At 35.3% G+C, this 27,225-nt stretch overlaps 1 long non-coding RNA gene across 8 annotated transcripts; it reads left to right on the top strand.

The window, feature by feature from the left end:
• The first annotated feature begins 9,152 nt into the window (after positions 1-9,152).
• On the top strand, positions 9,153-13,241 carry LOC120275716. Of its 8 annotated transcripts, XR_005541142.1 has the most exons (8): positions 9,153-9,188; positions 9,283-9,371; positions 9,455-9,583; positions 10,422-10,448; positions 10,569-10,641; positions 10,725-10,810; positions 10,895-10,964; positions 11,065-13,038. It is a non-coding gene; the product is annotated as an uncharacterized LOC120275716 (long non-coding RNA). The 8 variants fall into 8 exon arrangements; XR_005541139.1 differs by adding an exon at positions 13,046-13,241 and having other exon boundaries at positions 10,725-12,819; XR_005541138.1 differs by having other exon boundaries at positions 10,895-13,038.
• Positions 13,242-27,225: the final 13,984 nt, after the last annotated feature.

Here is a 27,225-nt window from a genome sequence, read left to right as displayed (position 1 = left end):
AGGCCAAGAGGTTGGTTAGTTTAAATATATATATATTTTTTCAAAAACATAATCTAAATATTTACTTTAATATTAAAAAAAGAAAAGGTATTTTTTGGATGTCCATAGACGTTCACATCTGGTCATTATTTATAAGCACAATAATTCATAATTAAAAAACTGTTGGATTGAGATCCAACGGTCCAAATTAACGTCCATAGATTCATAAACTATGGACATTCACAGAGAATTGGGGCTCTTAAAAAAATTTAAAAAAAATTTAATTGAAGAATTAAAAATGTCTACAAAACAATGTCTACAAATGATCAAAATTTTGTGGTTTAAGATTTTTTCAGGCATGTTATTTTTTTTTTTTATGTACTTCTAAAGGTATTTTTCAATGGCTAAAAATGCATTTATTTGTTTTAAAACTTACCAACTTAGTTCTTATTGCTATCTAATTTTATTGTACAAGTAAAAATACAAATGAAATTACTTTGATGATATGCAAACGTTGAGCTAAGCAACATTTCGATCAAGTTCAAAATCAATTAAAGTTTAAATTAAATTTAAAAATAAAATTCAAGTTTGGCGTGTTTATTATATATCACATCATAACTCATACAACTGGTTGAATCCCTCATTTTCTTAAACAAATTAAGACTCAAATTTCAAAATAAGACAAACAAAATGATAAGAATAATAATAAGAATTATATATGACAAAATGACCACAAATAATTGAAAGAAAAAAAAAATTTCGAGTGATGCTTCAATTAAACCAATTAATCACATGCAAGACTTGGTGGTCCTTGACTGAAATAATATTGATAAGTTTGGACCCCATGATTTGGAAATGTTATGCAATTTGTCTGCAGTGATCTGGATAGAGTCACAAAAAACCAGCAAATCATCTCCTCATTCAAGCCTGTCAAGACAAAGAAGGTCCTTGGTTCTGTCCAATCCATGATTAACAAACCAAGTGCATTATTCATTAAAAATTTTCTTCAAGGACATTGGATTGTCTACTTGCCATTGCAAAAAGGAATCAATTTGGATGTCAAAATTTAGTCTGTTTTAATTGTTGTTTAATTAATTAATGCTTTCTAATTCATAGATGTTGGTTGTTTGATATATAAAGATAATAATTGTTATAAAATTCAGTTTGTAATCGATTTACCCAAATTTTATTAAGACTTGTTAAAAATTATTTTTATTAAAAATGTCATGAGTTTGTTATCTAAATTATGTTAACTCAGCTAGAAAAACTCAATATGTGACTTATGTAATTTTTTTAAAATTATAAAAAAAATTTGGGATCTATAGTGGTAGTGTATAGATTCCACCTAAAGAACAATAGAGTCAAGTCACAACTCAAACTAAATCTAAGTCAATTTAACTTGTACTCGAAGTTTTTGATCAAATGAATATTTCACGCATAGCCAATTAAAATTTCACTAATTACAACCATTTTGAATCTTTAGAACAACTTGATAAATTTAGTAGATCCATTTAGAAGGCCCTCAATGCCTATAAATCAAACATTTTTAATTTTTATAATCGAATGGTTGGCTGTTCATGGACTCTAAAAACAAAATGGAAGAAGGGGGACACGCACACACAGGTATGTATACATATATATATATACATACATTATTATATATATATAGGACAAGTTTGAAATTTGAAATTAAAAAAAAAAAATATATACTTTGGATAAGTTTAGGAATTGGCCCATGGTATTTAGAAACCTAGAGCGCATATCATTTAATTAAGTACTTTTAGCTTGTATTGATAGGGGTTGTTTGGGTTGGTTTTTTTAAAAATAAGAAGTGTTTTTTTAATAAGTTAAGTATTTATGGGTTTTAACATTTATATTTGTATTGGCTTTTGGGTAGAAGTTGAAGCTGTGAAAAAAAAGCTAAAATACAGTTTTTTTTCATAAGCTGCTCAACAGTTGCTTTTGAGAAAAAACACTTTTGAAAAACCAATTTGTGGGTTGTGAATTTACTAAATTAACTCTGTGCTTTTATAATTTTTTCCACTCTTTCGCAACCCTAATATTTCTTCTTGGTTGCTCTTCTGATCCTTCCGCATCTATCCAATCATAACCTCCATAGCTACCGGTGATGGCCGACCTTGACGCCACCATAAAACCCTGTTTCCTTGGAGTAAATCGGCTGAATCCTCAGCATAAGGCCTCACTATACACCAACGGGAGTAAATCGGCTGTTTCAGTGGCTCACTATATACCAGTTGTGTTAAAGAATGTGATTTCTTGATAATTAATGGCTAACTATATTCAGCTTCTTCAGCTATATTCACTTGAAGTTTTCAATGAGTCAAACACACCCAAACCCCAACCTGGATACCTATTTTCATGAACCAAATTAAAAAAAAGAAAACAAACAAAATATCCATTAATAAAGTTAATTAATTAGAGTAAGATTAATATTGATCATGAATTCAAAACTCGTATGAGTTCCCAACTTAACTCTTGGAACCTTTCTCCATATATTTGTATGATATATTTAAAAATATGGATAGACTTTGGATAAAAATATAGGCCCTAATAACCTAACTAGGCAAGGCCTGACCTAGAAAGCATGGCCATTGTTAATTCCATGTCTCACCCAGGCCTAGCAAGGCCCATGGATAGGTCTAGTTAATAGTTATACCCTTAATATTGATATTAAGTTTAAAATTGTGTTAAGTATTAGAATAACTTGGTGAAAAGTTTATTTTACTTTCATAAATATTATTAGCTAAATTCTTATGAAAGTGACTTTCTCATCCCTTTAAAGTACATAGTATATTCATCCTCATAAGATGTTGATTTTTGTCATCTATTTCTATAACAAATTTCTTTCCATGGCCCTAGGGTTTACAGTGCTCTTTAGGGGAAGGGCAAAGAAATGAAAGAAAGCAAAGTATGAAATGGTTAGTTATTACATAAAATAGTTATGTATAAGTGAATACGTATAAGATAAATCAAGCATTGCCAAACTTGTGACTTACCAATTATTATAGTATGATCTTTGATATGCATGTGTGTGTATATATATATATATATATTCTTCTTGTTAGTGTTTATTTTATGAAATCGTGTTATTATGAGAGGGTGTGATAGTAGGTTTAATTCTTTATGAATAAGAAATCATGGAAATTTTACTAGCAAAGGTTTCCATGAATTGGTTTTAGGATGGCTTGAGGAGTACGTATGTAGGGATTAATGATCCGATTCTTATCTAACTCCAGATTATCTTTGCACCACTAGTTGATGTAATATTAATATGTAATTTTCACTTATGGAAGTAATAGTTTATTTTTTTTTACTTAAAAAAAAGACTATTATGATCAATAATTGTCCTAATTTCTTAAATCTTGTATCATGTGATTGCATCTAAATCAACAAAATATTTCAAGGCTACAATGGAGCTGACTTTATGTTTCTATTTGTAAATGTCATTTTGGGTGATTTGATTTTTTTTAATTTTTTTTATTATTTTTAGCAATTCATGACAAAAACCTTAACTCCTTGATAACTTCTGGTTATGTAAGTTTCGAACAAGTTGGTTGTTTCCCTTTAAAAATTTTTAAAATAAAACAAAGACCCTTGAATCACTTGCAATTTTATCTGAGTCATGCTGATAAAATATAATTGCATTAATAAGAACTAGACCTGAATAAGGGCCAGGCTACTCGCCCAAGACCAAAGGCTCGCCTGAAAATTGGGAGGGCTTGGATAAATATATAAGGCCCGATGACCATGCCTTGGGCAAAAAAGAGCCCATTTTAAAAACGGGATAGGTTTGGTTTTCATTGTTAAAAGCCCTACCCGGGCCAAGTTATAAAATATAATTATTAATTAGTTTGTATGAACTATTATATATAATAGTTTGAATTTCCATTGATTATTTATCAATTAGTTTTGCATATAAGTATATAATATATATTTATTATTGATTGCCATTGATTATAATGGATTGAATTTTAGTTGTTGTGATTGAATAAAGATGAGTATTTGGTATTTTAATTTTAAAGTGTTTTGTGAAATAATATCTGGTCATGTTCACAGATTAATATTATTGTTAATTTTTTTTATAACTTATTTATTATTTGATGAAAAATCTAAATGGACCGATTTTAGCAAGAGTTAAGGCACATATTTTCAGGACAAGCTGGGCTTGGACAAGCTTGAATTTTAGTAATTATGGATTTAGCCAGGCCTGAACCCGCCCCAGCCCATTGACAGATCTAATAAGGACCTTGTGGATTTTACACATTAAAAATACTTATTAGGAGTAGCATAACAATACTGATTCTCATATGGGTTAAAGTTTCATAGAATCAAATTTGCGATAATTTTTTTTGCATAATAATTGCAGACAAGCTACGACCTGCATATATCATCAACTCTTACACAACCAGAGAAAGCTAAAAATAAACACAAGACAATGAACACATTCATTCACCATATATGAAAAAAATATGCAAAAATACAATAACAACAAAAAAAAATGACCATTAATGTTTCTTCATATGGAGATTAAGTGACTTTTCTTAAGATCCTTTGGGAGCAATGGTTATGGACAATACTTATCTTCCAAATAGTTTCAAATGATTGTGAAAGAAATTAAATTAGACATGGTGATGGGGAGGCCAAAAAAAAATTGATGAACATCCTTTATTTGTGGAACTTAATTTTATGTTTAAGTCGTTTTTGTTTATCATATTTGTTGATGTTTGATTGTTTAATTTAAGTTGATGTTTAAGGAATTCAAACAGTTGATGTTCAACTTGTTTTCGTTTATCATGTTTGTTGATGTTTAAGTTGTTTTTATTTATCATATTTGTTGATGTTTATTTATTTATTTATTTATTTTTTTTTTGTCTTCCTGCATATCAAGGTTGAAACCTATTAAATGTTAGGGCTTTGCCTAATGCGCTAATTTGTTTCATTGTTGCTTCTTGATAATTATGGTTGATATATATTGAATGTTGGAGATTGTTTTATGTGGGCTTTGATTTATTTGTTTATTTATTTGTTCTTCCATGTGTTCATTTCATGTATTGGGACAACTTGGTTTATTTATTTGTTCCTTCATGTGTTTGTTTTATATATTGATATAACTGGGGTTTGATATATTTTTTTATTTAATAGTCCCTTCATGTGTTTGTTTATTGACTGAAAACATTTGCTCCATGTGTTGTGCTATCTTAAAAATCTAACTTCCCGCCTCTGAAAAATTACATTGAGGTGTTAAATAAATGCACATCCATAGAAGTTCATTATCGTGCACTGTTATGTACTATAAAAATGTTCAAAGGATACCTAAATTAGTTTTAATCCATTGATGTGCGTTAATTTATCATTGTTTTTCCATTTTTATTTTCAGTGTAAACTGCTGAATATTTCACAATATAAATGTATTATGGACTTGATGATGTAGAGAAATGGAGTGGTTATAGGTTTTTAGGGTTTTTTTACTTTTGTGTTGCTGATTATATATCAATATTAGAAATTTTAAGCATGGCTAAGGATTTAAAATTACGTGCAGAAGGTTGTACTCTTTGGTTTAAGGACATTAAGAATGAAAGGATGGGGATGCCAGAAATAAAAAATGATTTGGATGTAGTGGCAATGGCCTTGGCTATGGATCATATTAGGATTACAAATTTGTGTGTTAAGGTGACTAAAGTATATGTTAGTAGTAGCGATGATGTCTTAAGGAATACTATGGTGTGTAGGATGAGGGGATGTTACTTTAGAAGAAGATGCCGAACATGAAGATGTTGAAGAAGAAGAAGAAGAAGAAGAAGAAGAAGAAGAAGAAGACAGTGAATTACATGACTCTGAGTAGATCATTTGCAACGTAACCAGAACTCAGTTAAGTCAGCAGTCAGGGCCATGTTGCAATTCATGTTACAACAGGAGTTGCAACTGCTAATTTCGGAAAGTTTTTTAATTAGTAGCCGCGGAGATTCTAAAAAAGTTATATGCTATATTTGGGACGTTGAGGCGTCTATATAAGCTACCTTGCTCAAAGATTGTAGGGATCACTCGTGGAAGAGAGTGTGTGAGCACTAGACAATCTAGAGAGGATAGTGATCTTTATTGTTGAGAGAGTGAGTCACAAGTGTTTGTACTCATTTATTTTCACCTCTTTTAGTTGATTGTTTTTTATCTCTGAGCTTGGCCCCCCAGACGTAGGCGAGTGAACGCAGAACTGGGTTACCAATCTTGTGTGTCTCCTTGTTTGGTTTGTGTTAGTTTTCTATGAGTGTTTAAGTATTCTCTTAATCACAAACCACATCGGCGGAACTAACAAATTACAATCATTTACTTTTGAATTCAATTGAGTGTTCTTATCGCCTTGAATTCTATTGAGGCAAAAGCCTTGGATTCATGTTTGATGTGCTTGTGTGATGAGTTGAGAGACCCACCCATCATACATTGGCAAGCCACTATTGAAAGGGAATTGTAAATACGACTAGAGATAGGGTACTTTAGAGTAAAGAATTTTCCTCCCACAATCTCTCCGTATGAATTGGCAATTAATTCCGTCCTCTTTTGTAATTGTAGAGATTAATTTATAGAGAGATCTCATTTCTACTTTATATGGGATTAGAGGTAATCACTTTGAAAGAAGGATTACCTACATTTTGAATTTTTATCGATTGTTGTTAAGATTTCATAGAGTACAATGCAATCTTGGTTTTGTCTGTATCAGCATTGTACTAGATCAGTTACTATTCACCTTCAAAAAGAGGATAGTATACTTCAGGATTTCTCTCGGTTCAATTTGGATTGCTATGTTTATAACCATTGTCCTAGACTTATGAAACCCTAAAGGTAGTCTATGGCCGAGCATCCTATTCCCTTGCATGTTAGTCGTATTTACTTTAGTGCTTTTGATTTGTATTTTCTTTTTAATTTTTTCACATCACATCACTTTGAATAGGCTAGTTTTTGGACTAAGGATTAGTACTAATAGACTCTGTTTTCCTTGAGGGTCGATGCCTTTCTTTTCAGCATACTCTATTACAAGATCGGCACATACACTTGCGTCACTATTATGAACCCTAGCATCAATCTTTCTCTTTAACAAGTTCAAACCTATAGCCAACTTCTCAAACTCCAATGTCCTTCAAGAGCTCGCAAGTAGAGGGAGGGTTACTACTCTTGAAATTCTTCAAATGCTTCTTCATCTCTAACCCCTTTTTGCTTGAAGCTAACGCATAAGTTCTAAATGTTACTTTTGATCGCTTAAAAATATGAAACTTTTTGGCTTTGAAGTGTAACCATGAAACAATAATTTTTGATGTGGGGTTTTGGAGAGAAAGAGGTAGTATATAGATAAGAATTGGTAGAATACTCGATTTAGTGCCAACGACCTTTAGGTCTATTGGTACACGGGTCGCCGATAGAGCTCTCACCGAGTGGTGAGAGTTCGATTCTCGGCTGAGGGCACATTTCTGGGAGTTGTGAATAGTGGTTGTGTACGGGTGGTTCCAGCGCCCACGTGAGCGCGGCCCCGTCCCCACTTATTCCACCGAGACTTGTGCACGTCCTTGGATTTCTAGTGGGTTCGCCCCGCTCCTCTTTCCCAAAAAAAGAATACTCGATTTAGTCTCTCTAATATAGTAAATCTTCCCCTTTGGTCCCTCTAATATAATTTGTCCCTACACTACAAGAAAAAATGCTATTTGCGACACATATATTTGCGACACATAAATATGTCGCAGATTTGCAACACAAATTGCAACCATTTGTGACAAAAAACCAAAAACGTTGCAAATTTAACCAAATTGTGTCGCAAAAAAATGACCATCCAAGAATGTCGCCAATTTTGTTGCAAAAGTTTTTGCATCTACCATGTAATGGTTTGCGACACAGGTTACGACACATTATTTGCAACGATCTATTGGTGTCGTAAACTTTGTTGCAAATGTTAGCACCTAGCATGCAATTGGTTTGCGACACAGATTGTGACACATTATTTGCAAAGATTTTTTGGCGTCGCACACTGTGTCGCAAAATTTGAATCCATTGGGTTAAACTTATTATCAATTTTTATTTCATTAATTATTTCAGTTATTTACTATGAAGCATGGACACGGATACGGGGGCACGACACGACACGATACGGACACGGCGACACGGTAATTTCTAAAAATTAAGAACACGGGTATGGCTGGACACGACAATAATTATATATATATATATATATAATATAAAATATTCATTATAAATATAAATAATTATATTTATTTTTTACATATAAATAACTTTTATAGTAAATCTCTTGCAATTATGCTAAAGAAAAGTCTTCAACAATAGTAAAAAGTCTTCTTTTATTCCTCTTATTTCCAAAATCTAACCCATACTGAGTTAGGTCAAATTAAATCTCTCTTGTAAATTTATTATTGGCATTCGCCAATTATAACTAATTAGCTACTAATTTGTATTGAAATTAAAATTATAAATTAAAATTTTAGATGATACAAAATTATATAAAAATAAACTCATATGTTATTCAAGTTTTTCTCAAACAGCCGGAAAGGACATAAACTGAATATTCATTCATTACCCCCTTCATTTTTTTTTAATTATTTGCCCTCATAGTGCAAAGAACCCCCCAAATGCCTTACATATAATTAATACCTTAAATACTTTATGGGTTCCTTATATATATATATATATATATATATATATATTTCAAAATGAAAGATTTATTTATTTATTTTTTAGATGACAATACATTAATTATTATTTTTATTTTTTAAAAATTTCTATAGTTTCATATGTGTCAATTGTTAATAAGTAATTTTACAATTGAAACCCATTTTTAATATTTTGCATTTAAGAAGGAAATTTCATCATGGCATATTAGTATAGTTTTTAAATATATTTAAATATACATTTTTTAAATAAAGGCACAATAATATTGATTTAAGCCTTACAAAAAGTCTAGGGGGATCATGTAGCCAAGTCAAAACCATTTGAGGACTTTTCACCACTTTTCTCCTGCTAATAATAATCCCTAATAATAAATAAGCACATAAAGGCCCATAAGAGACAATCATAAGTTGGGCTTTGAGTTTTGGGCCTTGTTGGGCCGACCCAATCCCAAAATATCATTATAAAAGGAAGTTCATTACAATGTTCTCAAAACCCTAGCCACTGTCGGAGCTCTGACGAGAATGGTAGTTTTCTCCCGCTTGGAGAGCTTCTTTAAACCCTAGATCTCATGCATTTCTCTCTCTCTAATGGCTTCTTCTTCTCCGCTGTGTCTTGTAGGGTATTGATCTCGCCGCCGGTGGCCGTAGCAAGAGGGTCAAGCGCACAGTTCCCAGGTCTGACAATGTTTATCTCAAGCTTCTTGTTAGGTGAGATTGGTGTTGATTTTTAGATGATTTTTTTTTTTGGTTGATTTGGTGAGTTTGATCTTGATGTGCTTGTTTCGTGTTAGCTTTATCGGTTTCTTGTGCGGAGGACGGGGAGCAAGTTCAATGCCGCGGTGTTGAAGCGGCTTTTCATGAGCAAGACCAATCGGCCGCCGATCTCGCTTCGCAGATTGATTAAGTTCATGGATGGGAAGGTCTGGATCTTTTTGGTTTCGATTTTCTTTTTCCGATTTGGTGTTTCTTTGTTGATTTTTTTTGGTTATTTTTGGTAGAATTTTTTATAAATATATACATTTAAAATTTTGTTTGAGAGATAGACCATCATTTCCATAGATGATTCCAATCAAATGTGATGACATAGAACATGAATTCTGTCTTGGCTATTTGAACCTTAACAACATGAATTTTTATATGATAGCGTGAATGTTAGCATCAAAGAATGGATCCCAAATATGGCACCAAGTTTCCCTTGATCACATCAACCCCATACCTTATTTGAAAGTGGCAAAAGTCCTATATAAACTACATCTCCTATGTTATGCAATGTTTGACAAACAATTGATTCCGAATCATATTCCTTGTATCTAGTGTAGATCTACCTACTTTTAAGGAGGAAGCATACTCATAAAACTTAAATCTCATCCTTGTGGCTCATTTTTGCACAAATCAAAAGTTCCCAAACTACTTGGAATAATTAACAACAGACTTTTATGTTTACTTGACGTCAAGAACAACCAACATTTAAAAACTATTTTAGTTGATCATTGCTTTCTGTGAGGTTTTTGTCATTGTTACCTGGCTGTGGAGGCATGATTTGATTATTTTCTCAATCTCAATAGGCATTCACACGCATTAAGGATGAGTGCTTAACCATTCATGTAATTGATAGTCTTTTTATTTAGTCATGTTTTGCACTTTCAATTCGTTGTTGCCATATTCTGTAAATTCTGATGGAGAACAACTTTTGGTACCCATTATTTGATTTCTCTGTTCATCTGTGACTGAAGTAAATTTGCTTTTATTCTTTTACAGGAGAACACCTTGCATCTAGTGCGGATGGTATGCCTTTATGTTTACGGATCATTGTCAAATTGAATTTATTGTGTACTAATTGAAATAATAATATCAAGGGCCTGATAATTGTTTTATTGATTAGCATTTTCTCTCTCGAATTTTTAGGAGGTGAACTAATCATCTGAAAATTACACACATATGATGATGGTTATACATGGAAAGTACTCAAGACATTATCGTAAGATCAATCCTGAAAATTTTTACTTAGGGATTCTGCCCAACAATATTTTCTTATGTTTTATTCATTTATTTTTCAACCAGATTTCATCGAAAAGACGTTCTTGATGTTCAATGGTCTGTTTCTAGTTCAGTTGATAATTCATGTATAATTTAGGATGCCAATAAAGGTATGATGTAGGAGATTTAATATATGTTTCTGTGAAATTGAGCGAATGGTTGCTTATATGATCATATTTGTTCCCAATATTCAGGTTCAGTCCATCAGATTTTGGATGGTCATTTGCATTATGTTCAAGGTGTCGCTTGGGATCCTTTAGGCTAGTATGTTGCTTCTCTTAGTTCAGATAGAACATGTCGAGTATATGTTAATAAATCTCAAGCTAAATTGAAGGGTTATGAGAAATTGAATTATGTTTCTCAGCATGTTATCACAAAGTCCGAACTACAAAGACAAGAAGACTCTAAGGTTTGCAAATTAGTTGTCAATTGTTTTTCTCATGTATCAGTTGGTTCTGTCTGTGACAATAATAAAATTCATAACCATTTTGTCAGCCTCCTTCCAAATCCCATCTATTTCATGATGAGACATTACCATCCTTTCTTCGGAGATTAGCATGGGTACCAGATGGATCATTTTTGGGGTTTATTTTTCAGGAAGTCACCCAACTTTGCCTTATTATCATTTTGGTCATTCAATTTCAAAACGCATCAAAGTGGTCACTCAAGTTATAAAGACTTTCACTGGGAAGTCACTCGAGATTCTCCGTCGCCCAATAGCCTATATGGCGGCCGTAAAAGCCCAGTCAGCCGCTGATGTAAACATTATCAAGCTTACGTGGCTTGTCCACGTCAGATTAAGTTGATGAGTCATCAAAACAATGACACCTTAGCCCTTTCTTCTTCTTCTTCTTCTCTTCTGGTTCTTCTTCTCTACATTCTTCTTCTCAGTCCTTTCTCCTTTTTCTTGTTTCTCTGATTCTTCTTCTCTACCCTCTTCTTCTTTGTGCTAGTGTTCTAGAGACTTTTGAATCTAATCTCTTTTTCTTTATTTATTTTTTCATGTTTCTCAAACTGTTTCCTAAGATAAAATGCTCTTTATTGCCATGTCAGTCCGTCATCTGTTCATTTCATTGTCAGGAGATGATCAGGAGATGATGGTGTTTGTCCACAACTATCATCTCTATTGACTCCACTGGTTGATGTGATTCAACTGGATAAATTTGTAAAAAAATGTTTTTTCTTTTGTCAAGCTTAAGCAAGTCACCCTTACCTAGTGAATGATATATGCATAACATGTTAGGCATCTCTTTTCTCTTTTGCTTTTTTGTGGGAGAGAGAGAGAGAGAGAGAGAGAGAGAGAGAGAGAGAGAGAGAGATGATGATGATGATGATGATGATGATGATGATGAAGGACCTTATATCATTGACGCCATGGAGGTGTGAGGAGGAGCCTGACAAGTCGACGATGCCAAGCTGAAGGTTACAGCTAACCCGGCGAGACCTCCACCATGCACGCCCTCTCAAGTGCTCCATCTCTCATCCAAGTCCATCCTCAACACGAGCTCGAGATCGACCTCGAGCTCCGCTACAGCTTCCATCGAAATGCCCAGGTTTTCTCCTCTCCTTTTTTTTTCCTGTGGATAAGAACCATGCTTTTGTGGATTTAGGGTTTTGAGAAGACTCTTCACTATTTCGGTTGTTTCTTTTAACTCATTTTGTTAGACAGGACTTGCATTAATTTCTTCAAGTCTCGAGAACAATGGCATGAAGAAGAAGAGGGTAGAGAAGAAGAACCAGAGAAAGAAGAAAAAGAAGGAGAAGGACTGAGAAGAAGAATGTAGAGAAGAAGAACCAGAAGACAAGAAGAAGAAGAAGAAGAAGAAGAAGAAGAAGAAGAAAGGGCTGAGGTGTCATTGTTTTGATGACACATCGACTTAATCTGACGTGGACAAGCCACGTAAGCTTGATAATGTTTACATCAGCGGCTGACTGGGCTTTTACGGCTGCCACGTAGGCTATTGGGCGACGGAGAGTCTCGGGTGACTCTTCGGTGAAAGTTTTTATAACTTGAGTGACCACTTTGATACATTTTGAAATTGGATGACCAAAATGATAATAAGGCAAAGTTGGGTGACTTCCTAAAAAATTAACCCATCATTTTTGCTAGTACCAGCTGGTATTTTTCTACATACTTCTAAAACAGTTCTTAGACTTATTCTCTTTAATTACAGTCCTTTAATTATAATGTATGGCTAGATATGTTCATCTTGCCAATTATGTTGGATTTTGATTAATTTATTGATATCTATCTTAGCACAAGTTTCCATAAAAGTTTGACCAGATTTATGAGTTTATCCTTTTTGAGGTATCTCTTCTTTACTGTTTTTTTGTTCTGTTTTTAGGTATATACAGAATCTCCTCGTACTTCTCACGCTTCTGCCAGGTCTGGAGAGTCTGCTTCCCATGCCCCTCACACTTCAGAGGATGTTGAACAACCTCAACCTTTCGATCATATTGCAACAAAATGAATGTGGTGTTTTGGATTACATTAGATACTTGGACTATTACATTTTGTATTTGTTTGTTGTATTAGATGTTTGAACTATTATAGTTTATATTGTATTGTTATTTTAGATATTTATCGATTGGAATGTTTATTTTGAAAACAAAATAATAAAATTTATTGTTCAAGATTGTACATTAGGCTTTAAAACAGGTTTGTGAAAGCAATTAAAAAATTATTATAAATAATCATGGTTATGAATAATTAATTTGCGATATAATTTGCGACAATAAAATTGTGTCGCAAAATATCTCACCAAGATGCAACACAATTTGCGACACAATTTGCAATAATTGAAATGTGTCTCAAATTTTATTGCAAAACATTGCACACATTTGCAACATAATTTGCGACACAAAAAGTTTTGCGACAAACAAAATGGGTAACAAAATTTGTTACAAAAACTCAATATGTGCAACACAATTTGCGACGCATAAAGTTTTGCGACAATCAAAATAAGTCGCAAAGAATGTTGCAAGAAGTCTTAAATAATTGCAACATTTATTGCGACACAGAAATTGTATCGCAATAAATTGTCGCATATCGTTGCAAATTGAATGAAAAATATTGTTTCAAAAGATTCATAAATTGCGATTAAATTTGCAACGTTTTTATTTTGTGTCGCAAAATTTGCGACACAGTCTTCAAAAATTTCGCAAATATTTGCGACATCTGAAACACGACAAATTTTATTGTGTCACAAATTATGTTGCAAATTGCGATCTGCGACACATTTTTTATCTTTTGTGTCGCAAAAAATGTGTCGTAAATTGCATTTTTTGTTGTAGTACTAGGATATCCCTCTATATTAATATTTGAAAAATTTAAGTCCCTCTCTATAATATAATTTGTCCCTACAAGATCCCTAGGAGGGATTTAGATTTTTCAAATGTTAAAATAGAGGAATCTCCTAGGAACAAATTATATTAGATGGGCCAAAAGATGTATTGACTATATTAGAGGGACTAAATAGAGTATTATACCATTAGAATTTATTCATAAGGTGTAGTATCTCAGTGACAATGGCCCAATCAATGAGATTGGTTTTTAAGCTTGGCTATGTTATCATAGCTTCTTATTTTTTATTTTCTTGAAATGTTTCCTTATATGTTTTATTTGGAGCTTAGTCTTAATGTATAGATACGTGAAGGACATAACATTATGACATAAGATAGAATATCACAAAAATTGAAAATAGTTAAACAACTTAGCTGAGGTGGAAAGTAAGGAAAAAAATAAAGCACAAAATACTACTAGTAGTATTTTTATATACTAGAATTCACAAATTCTATGATAAATGATAGCAAAATTAGATCACATTCTGGGTAGTATATGCATGAGAATTTACCCAGAAGTCTAGTTTACAAAAATATGATGATTACTATGATATTAAATGGATGACAATTTATCCAAAAGTTTAGAGTGGGTTTTTTAAATAATTGTTTCTAGATTTAGTTTATTCATTTTTCGCATAACACCAAAAATAAATAACTATATGCAAATTCATAATTTTTCATTTCAATATATATATATATATATAGATATGCCATGTGTAGTAACACTTTCTTTCACAAAGATATTCACATATTGTCACTCAACATTTATATAAAAATTAAATAAAAATTAAAAATGTTCACCCAAATTTATATTCAAAATCAAAATAATAGGTTTGGCGGTTTCTTTTTCTAATACAAATTCACATATCTATTTTACGAGGTATTCAATGTGGTGAGAAATGGGCTAGCTTTTTTTATTGTGGTATTGTTTTTAAATTCGTTTTAATCCTTTTGAAAATAGTTATAAACAATACCATAACCCTCATAATTTCCTCTTAGTTAATTTTAAATAAAAAACAAAAAAAAAAAAGAAGTATGACCAAATAAATAAGCTAAAGATCCCAATGTATCTAGGGATGGCAACGGGTAGGGTATGGGTAGGGTATGCCAAAACCCTTACCCGTACCCGTAACCCATACCCCATACCCGTACCCTTACCCGCACCCTTCGGGGTAAAAAAAATCATACCCTTACCCCTTACTCGCAGGTACTGGGTATACCCTGCAGGGTACCCGCTTACCCGTTGTTCAAATTATCGAATTAAATTTAAATAATAATAAAAAAATAAATTAATTATACATTATATTACAATCTTTAAACACATCCATAAATTCAAAAATTACAAGTTGATATATATATTTGCTTATCTTAAATTATATAATCACATAAAAACGACGCTCTATTTGGGACTCAAATGGTAACTCTACCTTTTGTTTTGTTCATGTTTAACCATTTTGGTTTTTGTTTAAAATTTTTTCATATATCTACTATTTATATTTTATATAGCTTCAAATTTTATAAATATCTAGTAATAATATCTAGTAATATTTTTGTTCTCATAAGTTATATCCAATTGATTTTTTTATTAGTATCTTATTTTTTTCATGATGTTCTTATAATTTTTTTATATTTGTTTATTTTTTAATTTAATTATGATTCTTAATATATATCTAAAATTCAATTTTGATAATATTATCAAATATAAATATAGAAATTAAATAAAAATTTAAAAATAATATATTAAGAGAAAAATTTGAAGTATTATTTTCAAATTAATCACTATGAAAAATAGATATTGAGTAAATTGTGAGTAAATGTTTAGTTTTATAAAAAAATTATATATATATATGAGAGGGTAAGGGTACGAGATGCGGGTTTTCACCCTGCACTCTCTTCAACCAGTAAGGGTAAGGGTAAGGGTACAGGTAGGGTAGGGGCATACCCTCACCCCGACCCTGCACTCACCAAAAAACTATCGAGTATGCAGTACCGGTCAAAGAGGGTAATACCCTCTTTGACCGAGCATCTGCACTGAGTATACCCGTCGGGTAGGGTACAAATTGCCATCTCTAAATGTATCCCTGCAAATTTTTGTTTCTCACAATGTCTTCCTTAACCTGCGCACATAAAACTAAAAATTTAATTATAAAATTATTTTTAAAATAAAAAAGTCATTTCTTATGTACTGTCAAAAAAATTTATTAATTATGTTTAATTCATAAAAAATATAAATATAATAATATTTTATGACATAAAAATTTATTTAATTTGATAAAATATAATACTAATACAAACTTATACATAAAAGTCATAATCCACTCCCCAAAATTGGGTCTTTTGGGGGAGTGGGTGATTCTATTTTATTTTATTTTTTTTGTTAAATAATATAAAATACCAATACTATCTTTCACTTATTTCAATAATCCCCATTATATCCTTTACTTATTAAAAACTCTAATTTTTATTTATTAAACTTTTATGAAAAGATTAAAATTATATTTTATCAATTTAAGAAATTATCATAATATTCTTTTAAAATCTTGTTTCACCTTCCCTATTTTTTTTTCTTAATTTTTAATGTGTCAATTGAAGACTAATAATAATATAAAAAAATAAACAAATATAAAAATTGAAAAATTATATTATTTGTTTAAAAATAATATTATTATTTGAATAATAATAATATTACTATAAAAATAATATTATTAGTAATATTAATATTAATATTAATTGTACGAAATAATTTTAGATATGTATAAAAAAAATAGTGGAAATTGCCAAAGAAACCCTCTAAGTTTGTAAAATTGCCAAAAACACCCCGTTAGTTTTGCAATCCCTAAAAACCCCCTCCTTTTAAACTCTATGTTTTTCAAACCCCCAAAGACTGTAACGGATGTGAACGGAGTGAGTTTCAAATTTTATGGACGAAAATGCCCTTGCATGGGGAGTCGTGGCTGCAGCCATCTCGGCGGTTTGAGAGGAAGTGGGGTGGGTTTCGTAGGGTAACCCCAAGAGACGAATTTATTGGAGCCGCTTTACTTGCTTTTTTTCTCAACTCGCGTCTTCGACTTTTTCCATTTCCAAGTCGCCTCCGAGTTGTCTTTTACCGCGAAGCCTCCGTAATTGGCATTTCATCGCCTTTTCCCTTTCCACCGAGTATCTCGAAGGAGAAGTCCCCCACGCAACTAGTTGGCATTTCATCGGGCTTTGCAATCTAAGGTATTGAGTATGGTTTTTATGTTAACTGCTCATTACTAAAGAAAGATTTTTTTGGTTTTTGTTTTGTGCTCCCTGCTTTTTGTTGGAAGATGTCGAAGTCCGAAGGGGATTTCTACTGGGGTTTTTTGTTAGTCTGCAGGAGATTTCTCGGGCTAGGGTTTTGTTTTTGTTTTTGCATTTTCAGTATGTATACACTATCGAAATAGTTTTTCGATTGTTATGATTTGTGTAATATTTATAATGTACATTTCCCCTTTCGCTTTGATATGGTTGCGCTTTTACAAATGAGATTGACGCTTTAAGAAATGAGATGTTACAGCTTTAAAAAATTTGTTGTCTTTGTTTAAGTATTCCGCCTCTGCTTTAAGAAAAATGGGTCTCTGCTTTAACATTTGATATCTCTGCTTTAATAACCGAGAGGTTACCGCTTTAAAACCTTATATTTCCGCTTAAACTTTTTGTCAATACTGCATGTTGAATGTGTTATTATTGTCGCAGCTTGTGATTATGGCGGTCAACCTAGTTAATGGGCGATGCTATTTGACACCCGGTTAGTGGAGACCTTAGTCGAATTGAAAGATAACATGACCCCTCGACATTGGGAGATTATTCAAGGACACCGCTTGCGCTGCTCATCGAGTCGGAAGCTATATACCAAGAGAGGGGCCCTTCTTGATTCTCTTTTTGCAAAGGTGACGATGGTCGCACCAATAAATTCGAGGATCGGGAAAGCTCGCTGAGTTTCGAGCCCTCGTGGATGTAGCCCTCGTTCTTGGTCTCGTTGCGATGGCGACGCAGATCGTGTTTCGAAGAAGAAGACCCGCTCGGTCGAAGGGCGGTATTTATCAAAAACCTACGAGAGACACAGAGACTCCATAAGAGCATTCTGGTGCAACTTGTTCGACAGAGGGGAGAAGAAGATAATTTTGTCAAACTCCTGATGGTGTACCTCATGGGTACAGTCCTCTTCCCAAATACATCATGCTCGGTTCGAATCGGATCGTTGATTACGTCGATGATCTACCGACCATGGGGCGATACGCATGGGCGCAGGCGACGCACAAGTGGCTTATGGAGGATATTCCCCAGCGATCGCTCGAGTGCAAGATAGATGCGCCGGGAAGAAGACCAACACGTGAGTACATTAAGGGTTGCTCGGTCGCGCTTAACGTTTGGTTTTACGAGCTGACCGGAACGGGGAAGAAAGTCCGCTTTGGCAAGGTCCCAAGGATGCTGTGCTACGGTGAAAGTATTTACCGGAAGCAAGCGACTGGTAGAAACCAAACTTTGTCATCGCTCGATGGGAAAGAGGTAATAAATCATGGACAATGTTTAACATAAGTCTTTAATGTTTAAACATATTATTTAGTGTTTAACTTTAGTATTTTACCGCTTTAAAAACTTATTCATACTCGGTTTAAATATTTTTGTTCTCGCTTAAATATATTCTATAACGTTTAAATATATAACCAATCTTTTTAAATATAGTTTTTTTACAGTTTAAAATGAATGATTTCATCGACATTGTTTGGTTTACATATGTTAGTTTCCCGAAATGGTTCCGCGAATCGTCAAGAAGAAATATTTATTGGGGCCAACCGACGGATGGATGCTATTGCTCCGGAACCACTTGCTCGAAGGCAGGATGAGAGGGCAGCCTCTATCGCTGGCGCTCGACGCAGCTTCTCCTACTTCGACCTACCACGCGCACGCAATCCTCGACGCCGGAGAAGGCCTCCCCCACCCCGGCAGATTGCAACAACCCCCTACCACGACAACGACGAGTCCCCCGATTGTGGCAGCCCCCCCGACCATGGCAGCCCCTCCGGCCCGTGGCAGCTCAACCGGGCGACATTAGGCGAAGATGTCACCGTAACTCTTATGCAGGCGTGCGGATATTGATGACCGAGTTTCCTCGGCTTGTCGCTCGTGTTGAGGCACTGGAGGGACGTTCACAACCGACTGCGCCATTCCTCCAAAGAACCGAAGTACCCGGGACGAACGAGGCGTCGGAATTTGACGACGATGACATCATCGGGAAGGTCATTCCAAGACGGCCACATTCGAAGAGACTTGCGAAAAAGAGGAGAACAATATTGCCTTTGTCTCCACCGCCGGCTGACGATGAAACAATAGCAACACCATCGGCGGCTGATGCTGTTACTGAGACTGTCGTCGTTGATGACATGGCCATGACGGTGGAGGACATCGTCGATGATGTGGCCGTTACCGTGGTTGAGAAGGTCGTCAACTCTCTTCTTAATGAATTGATGGACCCGGTGGAACCGGTTGCCGAGATTGCGGCATCAAAGATGGACACAATCCTTGCAGATCAAGAACAAGCTAAGGGTGTGTCTCCTAATGATGCTGTCGTCGTGGCCACGGTTGAGAAGATCGTTGAATCTGTTGCCTTGGCCGTGGCCATGGCCGACAGTACTGCAACGAAGCAGGACACAATCCCACCACAAATACAACCATGTAAGGATGTGTCTGCGGTTGATGTTGTCGCCGTCGTCCCCGCGATCGAGCCGTGCACAATCCCACAACAAGAACAACCATGTAAGGATGTGTCCGCAGATTAATCGTTTGTCAGCATCGCCCTCGCATCGAAGGAAGATGCTCGCGGTGCTCGAACACCGTGAAGGTGCACGCAGCGATGCCCTCATGAAGACCCCGACCGAGCAACGAGAGAGATGATCAAGGCCAATCAACAATGGGACCGGACGGCTCGAAAAAAACTTTTTATTCCCAAAAAAATGGGTTGGCTCTGTCTCGTCTTAACAAATATGAGCGAGGAGTTGATGAGGATCTTCCTCAACTCGCTCTATCGACGAGTAAGTCTTAAGTTTTTATGATAGTGTTTAAAATTTTTATTATAGTGTTTAACGATTTTCTAATGGTGTTTAATGTCTTTATGTTATCATTTAATTTTTCTACTTAACGTTTAATTATATATAATATCATTTAACAATTGATAATATCATTTAAACATTTACAATATGGTCTTATTATATCTGTTATCGTTTAACCTCAGCACTGTCGTGTGGAAGAATGACGCTGTCAGCACCACATGGGACAAATTATACACACTGCTTGACGGGAAGGAGATGGTCACAGATTATGTGATGGACGCTTTCGTATGCATTATACAAAAGTCGCTGAGCAAAGAGCTATATCCTTACAAAAAGCGCGCCTCCATCACCAGACCGCTTGCACTTTTTATGTCAAAGCAGGACGACGCACATGAAACAATTATGGCTATGGTCGGGGATGCTGTGCGCAACCTGCACAAAATTCAAATTGTCATCCTCCCGATAATCATGATTGGCCACTTCCATGTCGTCATCCTCGACAATGATAAACAAGAATACAGTCATTATTCTTCATGTCCGGGGTACGATAAAGACGCGTTGGACATGGTAAGATCTTTAATTATGTCTGATTAATAGTGTTTGGTATTTAATCGGTATTCTAATCTCAACTTGCATATCTCGACAGCGGAATCTATTCGACAATTGTGTCGATATGCAGTTCGGCGAGTCAGCGACGGCAAAGTACCCACTCGTGCACGACATGGAAACCCCACGCCAGAAACAAGGAAGCGTCGATTGCACCGTCTACGTCATGCGGTTTATCGAGCAATTACTTTGGGGTGAGAAGTTACGGCTACCGCAGACAGACGTTCCTTACCTCAGATTAAGGTATGTTACCCGCATACTTAAGGAGGGGAGAGCAGCCGGTGTCCATGACAAAGGGGGGTCGTCACAAGCGGGTTAAATTTTGTTTTTGAAGAACATGTCCTGTATATCTCAATATCAATTTTGTTTTCGAGTGTAAACCTGGACAAATTCAATTCATTGTTTTTGTTTTCGAAGAACATGACTTGTATATGTAAATGTAAATTTTGTTTGTTTTGAATTGTAAACCAGGTTAAATTCCATTCAGTTTCATTATTTAATTTACGTTCTAATTGTGTACATTTCACTTTCATTGTTTAAATATACTATATATCGTTTAAACATCAGATTGAAATATTTCAACTTACAGTGTATCCGTTTAAAATAACAATGTCTCTGTTTAAATACATTCAATTCGGGTTAAAGAGTAAGAGTTTAAATATGGAAAGTTGCCCATCAATACACAATGTTTCCCTGTCATCGTCGACTTATTTACAATGCCTAGTCGGCGACAGTTTCATTGCAAGATCGTCGATTGTGACCGGATCCATGGCAGCGGCTGCAATGCAACTCGCGGACATCAAACGCTTGCGACTCGATCCTCTTTCATCTAGGCCGCCCAGGCTGCCTTCTCGTCACAGGCGGTCGCAAATGAAGCTCACGATTTCCGTCTGAAGGCCTGTCATCATCGGGTATAGGGAATATAGCTTTCTTGTACGCCAGTTTGTAATTGTCGACGGTGAAGTACCCGCTAATAAATCGATGTACGTTAGTGTCTGTCTGCATTATTGCTGCGCAAGCGTGTTTGCAAGGGATACCATAAACTTGCCACCTTCGACATGAACAAGTTCGATGGCGAGATTTACTGGAGTCTCATGACCTGGGTCGATCACTCGTAACGATCATCGACACAACGACCAACACGAAGATTTCGGTCGTCCTCAACAATGATCTCTACCTTGAATGTATGTCCGGGCATAAGTAGGGTCTCCCATTTGTTCGCTTGCTCACGCCGGGTTACATAACATGCGCATCAACTTGAACCTCGGCAAATAAGGTTAAACAAAGACAGTTGATGGTTAAATAATTCGTAAACATGTTTAAACATTATTGTAAATATTTAAACGAAAGGATTAATATTTAAAGTCAGACAAGTGTAATTAAACAAATATTGAGAATGTTTAAAGGGTAACACTAAATGTTAAGTGTAAACCAACATTCGCAGACCTTATGGAGTCGACCATTTTCGTTACCGGTAAATGACGAGCTTCCTTGATCCAAGCATTAAATGACTCCGCGACGTTTGAATACATCTCACCCCAACGATCACCTCTGAACAAATAATTCGACCAATGTGCCATATCCGATTTATTAATCAACCAGTGATGAGCTTCGGGTGATGTGGCCTGCAGTTCATTCACGGTATCATCGAAATTTTTAGCCGTGGATACCCACGCAATGCGGAAGCATATAGACCGAGCACTCTCCCTCAATGCCTTCCCAAGTCGACATTGGCTTTTCATAAAAATTGGCCTCCAAATGTCGAAGACGGTATGCATGTGACGAAGAAGGGAAGACTCTGCAATTGCGCTCACAAGGCCCTTGGACCCGTCCGGCACGAAAGTAATTATCTCATGATAATCTCCATCCTCGTATAAAGCATCGCCTAACTTAGATATGAACCAAGTCCAATTGGCATCGGTCTCGTTGTCGACTATACCGAAGGCGACGTGGAAAAACCATTGTTTTCCATCTTTCCTGTGGCACCCGAGAGTGTACCCCGATATTTTCCAAGGAGGTGGGTACCATCGAGAAAAGCAGCAGCCGACCCCGCAAGCCCTCTTGAATCCCACAATACACGCTCTGAAAGAAAAGAATGCACGTTTAAAATGATCACCGTCTCTTTCCACGATCGCAACGCTGCCGGGATTTGTCTCAGCCACCTTATCCACATACCAAAAGCAAAGCGATCGTAGTCGGAGATGTCACCGCCATCGAGGACCACCCTAGTGCATGCTCTTTTCCCAACCAAGCACCGCTTGTATGGTATGTGGACACCATGTTCCCGCAACATGTCCTTCCCGAATGTCGATGGCCTTGTATAAGGGGACGGTCCTTGAGCTTCTGAATCACTCGTGCGCTAACCCATTTTTTGGACGCTTTCGGATGTGACCCCGAACCTATGCCACCACCGCAAGTGTGTGACGGGTTGATTGTCTTGATTCGAAAGTATTTTTTTGTTATACTCTTTTTGATGCATGAAAGGCGCTTAATGACAACCATCGGCAGCAGATTCCACGATCTACCCGATGTTTTTCGTTCTTTATGAATTTGAAGTCAAAATTCCTTTTGATTGCATGATTTGAAGTACATCCCTCGAAAATGTTCGACACAGTCAAAAGCGTTGTCCAATATCCAACGACAAAGACTTTCGGAATGATCCGACGAGGAAGGAAAACATCCCACACCGTCAGGGTCACCATGGGGATGAACAGGAGCACTCGCAGAATTTGAATTCCTGCTAACACTTCAGTCAAATGAAAAGATCAATATATTAAGCGGAGAATATAATGTTTAAGTGATAATGACAATATTTGAACGTTAAATTAAATACTTAAGCAGTTAACTAATAACGTAAACGACTAGTACAAGATGTTAACTAGTGAGCTGGACATATTTAAACACTAATGACCCCGCATAACCGGAACACATTAAAAGAGAAGGAACTTACAACGAGTAAAAACCTCGCTTTTTATTAGGATTCGGCAATGGCACATTTTCCCGTCTCGACGACAAGATCAACTACAAAGACATTTGAAGATGGAGTGCCGTGACACATCCACTGGAAGTCAACATCGCTTTTTATTGGGCAAACCGTTTTATATCCATCTGGTGTGATGAACTTAACCCTGACAAGAGAAACTTCGAGACCGCATCGCTCACATATCTCAGCTAACACCAACTCCCAAGAAGTCTGAGCCGTGAACATTAGCACTCTTCCCTCCCCGTTGAATCTAGCAATACCACAAAAACTCTCCATAATATATCGGTCGAAAACCAAATCGTACAAACCAAATGAAATGAAGAACAAAAATAAGCCGAAGAAGAAGAAGAACAAGAACAAGAAGAAGAAGAAGATGTAAACAACAAACAGCTGTCAGATAGGCAAACAAAAAAAATGTATATATATATATCACTGTCGCGATGAAGACAAAAAAGTGCATAGAGGTTAGACTAGACGTGATGTGATTGGGCGGTATTTTTCCCTCCATCCCAAGGGCAAAAAAGGAAAAAATATATGCCACTGTCGCGATGAAGACGTATTGTCATCGCTCGACATGAGTATCTGCTTTAAACGTCGAGCTTTTTTTATGTTTAAAAGCGGATACATATAGTGTTTAACATAACGATTACGGTTTAAATAAAGTCTATATCATGTAAATAATACGTAAAAACGTTTAAATATAGTGACTTAACTGTTTAAAATATATGTTATTGTTTAAATTGAATGCTTTCACTGACATCGCGTTGAAGATGGGTACCTCCTGGGTCACTGTTTAAACATCTTTACGTATTTTATTAAACACCATTGTCATTGTTTAAAGAGTAACTTGAGTATTGTTTAACTTTCTCTATTGTTTACAATGACGTTCTTTTGTTTCCCACATTGTTTTTACTAGGTCTCTGTTTAAATTTCAGAAGTTCACATTCAAATAAAACATTCGTTTACAACATTTACAACACATTTACAACATTTACAACGTCCTCTCGGACTTTGGACACTCACGACTCGACCCTCGTATAACGAAACAAGTGTCTGTACATTCGAATGCTCACAGCGGTTGCATAATATGCGCATCAACTTGAACCTGCACAACGTACAACATTAAAAAAAAGGTTAAACAAACACATTCATGAAAACGACTATTAATTAATGTGTCATGGTCGGACTTAAGCGAAGATACTGATAGTTAAACACAGAATGTAATAGTTGTACACTGACGTAATGTTTTTAAACGGTAACAAAAAGTCTCAAGTGATAAATATCAACCCCGTCTTAAAGGATGTTTCCTGATCTCCCTCCTCTAGAGAATCCTCCGCAATCACGCAATACGTGAAAACTTTCTTTTCTTACCCAAGTCGAAAAGCTCGCTTAATTGCTTGCCCGTCATCCACCTCTGGAGAATCCTCTGCATTTAGGCAATTATGCGAGCATTTCGGCTTGGGCAGGAAAAGATAGTTTAACTTATTGCGTGATTACGGCTGATTGATTCTCAAGATAAGGAAGGAGGTTCACGAAACATCCTTTCAGATAGAGTGGTTGTCCATGGGAAGAGGAGGAAGAGGAGGAGGAGGAGGAGGAGGATGATGATGAGGACGACGAGGAGTGGTTGTCCATGGGAAGGGTTCTTCCTGGTTATTTGGTGTGAAGTCCATCAGCGGTCGACTCTTCATATCCGAGAAAAAAGTTAAACGCATAGTGGACCGACATTGATTGATGACAACGAACGGGTGTTCGGATATTTATGTTACCGTGCATAAGAATTAATGCGTCATTAATTCTTATGCACGGGATACCATAACCTTGCCACCGCCACGTGCCACCCTGCCAACAATTCGGATCAAACGAAAAAGATCACCGCTTTTACTGCAGAGACTTTTGAGAATTTTACACGTTAATATGAAAAAGTTATACATGTAAAAGCTAATGTTAAACGGAGATGACAAGTATTAAACGGATATGACAATTATTAAACATATTAGTAATATATTTAAACGGATAATAGCAAATAGTTAAACATTATTTAAAAATATACAAATAGATAACCATAAACGAGAAGAACTTTACAACGAAATGAACTCGTTTTTCAAACGGAGACGACAATGGCACATGCTCGCATCTCGACTAATAAAAATCGACTACACTTTCATTTGAAGATGAAGTGCACTTGACCAATCCGATGGAAATCAACTTCATTTTCTGTTGGAGAAACCGATTTATATATTTCGGGAATGATAAACTTCACCCAGACTACCACAAATGAGCTGCCATATAAACACCTGCGGAATGGTCAAACTGATAGCAACGAAGAGATTCTCACCGATATTACGAAACCGCGTAGCGAAGTCGAACAACTCAAATGAGGAGAACAACAAGGTGTAATGCAACTCCTAGGCATTGTCTATCAGAAACCAAGCAGAAAGCCCTTGAAAAGGTTTAACATGATGTGATTTGGCGCTTTCCTTTCCCACCATTTTCAAGGCCAAAAATGGGATTTCACAACATGGACCCATTTGAAGTGAACGGTAGGGGGTAAAAGGGAAGTTAAACACTAACGGAAGGGCTGTCCGGGGTGTGTAAATGTAGGAGGGGGTTTTTGGGAAGTTTGGAAAATTACGAGGGGTGAACAGTAATTTTCCCTAAAAATTATTATGATCAATTTTATATAAAAAGGTAAATTAGTAAATTACACATTACATCTCTCCTCACTCTTGCTTACTCCTCCTTTCAACCAAAAAAAATAGATGACCACTCAACACTCCTCTATTGAACCAAACATAAAATTTTTTCAAACCCTCCATTCTCCTCCCTTTTTAACTCCTCCTCACTGCCCCCTTTCCTTCTGAACCAAACAAGGGATTAAGCTCTTGAAAGCTGAAAAAGTGATTGAACATTCAGGAAGATAAACAGTAAAATTTTGGCAAACTAATGTGTTATGTGTAAAAGTTCTTTGGAGAATTTTGAGATTGACTGACTAACAAATAAAAATTCTAACAAACTCAACAAAATATTTATTTATTTTTAATATTTAATTAGGAGAATCCCGATATTTACTAACAAATGATAATATAGTTTATATATATATATATATATCAAAAACAAATTAAAAAATTAAACATAGCTCAATTCTCTCTCCACCATTGACCAACATACCACTCAAAAATAAACAAAAATAAAAATTTTATAAGTAAGACACTTCTTTTTATTGTTGTCACTTGTCAATTTTTTACTCAATATTATTTTTTTTTGAAAAATGAATTATAAGTTACTGAAAGTTTCATGTATAAATATCAAAATGATCTCTCTATTTTATGTTTTTCACTTTTTTAGTCCCTATAATATAAAATCCGCTCTTTTGATTTTTGTATTTGCGCATTATCATCATTTTTAGTCCCTTCAGTTCATTAACTGGAATGACCAAAAGGACAAAACCGTTAATTAGAAGGCCCAATAGGATAAAAAGTGCAAATATGAGGACCAGAAAAGCGGATTTTATATTAGAGGG

Source organism: Dioscorea cayenensis, chromosome 14 (assembly GCF_009730915.1).
Source record: "Dioscorea cayenensis subsp. rotundata cultivar TDr96_F1 chromosome 14, TDr96_F1_v2_PseudoChromosome.rev07_lg8_w22 25.fasta, whole genome shotgun sequence".
Lineage (NCBI taxonomy): Eukaryota > Viridiplantae > Streptophyta > Magnoliopsida > Dioscoreales > Dioscoreaceae > Dioscorea > Dioscorea cayenensis.
Note: the sequence above shows the minus strand (reverse complement) of the source record. Positions and strands in the feature narration are given on the sequence as shown.